A 2132-nucleotide genomic window follows, 5' to 3' on the forward strand; every position below is an offset into this window, starting at 1 on the left:
GCCTCCCGAGTAGCTGAGACTACAGGCGCCCGCCACCACACCTGGCTCTTTTTTTTTTTTTTTGTATTTTTAGTAGAGACAGGGTTTCGCCGTGTTAGCCAGGATGGTCTCGGTCTCCTGACCTCATGATTCACCCACCTCAGCCTCTCAAAGTGCTGGGATTACAGGCGTGCGCCACCGCGCCCAGCTCTTTCCTCCTGCTTTTTCCTGCACTCTGTTCTCCCTCCTTTCCTCCCCCTTTCTCCTGTTTCATTTCCACCTCTTTTCTCTCCTCTCTCCTCTGAATCTGCCTCTTCCTCTTCTCACTTTCCTCTTCCTTCCCTGTCTCTCCCCCTTGGGTCTCTCTTCCTTCCCTCTCTCCGTTTTCTCTGTCTCTGCCCTGTCCTTTCCTTTCCCTCCTCTCGGGACCAGTCTCCTCTCCTGGCTCTCTCTCCCTCTCTCTCCTCCGAGCTCTCACTCAAACTGGCCTCCCTCCGGGGAGCCCCATCTCTTCCGCCTCCGGCTGGCCACTGCATCCCTGCCTGGTGGGCCTTTGCCTCCCTCTCCCATTCCTGCCTTGCCTGCTCCCACGTTTCCAGGTCCTGACCAGGAGGCAGGAGTCCACACCGATGCCCAAACAGGCTAGCCCTGAGCAGGGCCCCCAAGCCTGAGGCCCAGGGGTGGACCACCTTTCTGACACCCATTCTCTCTTTCTTTTCTATCTGGAACTCTGGACACTGCCTGGAGGAATCGGGCTTGCCCTAGGCCCAGGAAGGCGGAAACAAAGAAGAGGCTCACAGACAGGAAGCAACTTGCCTAAAGACACACAGCAGGTAAGGAGCAGGGCGAGGACTGGGTGGGGCCACTGGGGTTAACCAGGAAGGGGCTCTTGAATCTGCTGATCCCTGGCCTCCTATCTGAGCTCAATGAGCAGATGACGCCTTTCTGCTCCATTCCACTCCTTCCCCAACTCTTCCTCTGACAACATGAAAGCACCTCAGCACTGGTGGGACCTCACCTGAATTCCATTTCAGAGATGAGAAAAACGGCGCCCAGTGTTTCTGAAGACCAGCAACGGCTAGGACAGAGACCAAGGGAACCCGACCTTGCCTGAAGGACCAACAGCGCCCCCTGCAGGACACTTTCCTCCATGGACAGAAGCCACAGGGGCCGGTCTGAGTGCGTGGAATCCTCTATCACCACCTCCTGGCAAAGAATGGAGCTGCAACCCAGTTGTATGAGACACCGAGAATGATCCCAACAAAAACGAACAGTGACCTGAATGCCTGGGGGAGGAACAGGGGATACTGGGTGGAAGGAGGGGACAGGGAGAAGTTGTAACATTTTGTAAAAATGAACATTTTTACTCCTAATCAATATATAAACATCATGCTCAGCAAACTTCTTGGCATGAAACTTCTGAACTTCACACTGGTTTTTCTTTTTTTTTTTTGATGGAGTCTAGCTTTGTTGCCCAGGCTGGAGTGCGGTGGTGTGATCTCGGCTCACTGCAAGCTCTGCCTCCTGGGTTCCCGCCATTCTCCTGCCTCAGCCTCCTGAGTAACTGGGACTACAGGTGCCCACCACTACGCCCCAGCTAATTTTTTCTATTTTTTAGTAGAGATGGGGTTTCACCATGTTAGCCAGGATGGTCTCGATCTCCTGACCTCGTGATCCGCCCACCTCGGCCTCCCAAAGTGCTGGGATTACAGACATGAGCCACCACACCTGGTACTTCACACATTTTCAAGTCATTCTACAGGTGGGTGGATTGGCTCCCATGGAAATACAACTGGGACTGCACATGGGAAACAAAGGAAAATGGAATTTGGTTCACACAAACCTGTTTGGGGGGAGATTGCATTACCAGGAAATGGGCCAAATTGAGTTTGTTTCCTTTGTAATAACATTGTTGTGCCTTGCTGACTGGAAGGTGGGCACAAACAAAGGAGGATGGACTGACAGCAGAAGAGGCACCAGTAGGGAGTCTCTCTGATGGCTTAAAGAAGCCTACAGAGGCCAGGGACAGTGGCTCACACCTGTAATCCTAGCACTGTAGGAGACCAAGGCAGGTGGATCGCTTCAGGTCCGGAGTTCAAGACCAGCCGGGCCAACATGGTGAAACCCTGTCTCTACTAAAAATACAAAAATTA

The 2132-nt window shown here is 53.0% G+C and overlaps 1 long non-coding RNA gene across 1 annotated transcript; it reads left to right on the forward strand.

The window, feature by feature from the left end:
* Window positions 1–201: 201 nt before the first annotated feature.
* Window positions 202–1380, forward strand: LOC111534404. The gene is made up of 2 exons (XR_002729093.2): window positions 202–812; window positions 1014–1380. It is a non-coding gene; the product is annotated as an uncharacterized LOC111534404 (long non-coding RNA).
* Window positions 1381–2132: the final 752 nt, after the last annotated feature.

Source organism: Piliocolobus tephrosceles, chromosome 21 (assembly GCF_002776525.5).
Source record: "Piliocolobus tephrosceles isolate RC106 chromosome 21, ASM277652v3, whole genome shotgun sequence".
NCBI classification, from domain to species: Eukaryota; Metazoa; Chordata; class Mammalia; order Primates; family Cercopithecidae; genus Piliocolobus; species Piliocolobus tephrosceles.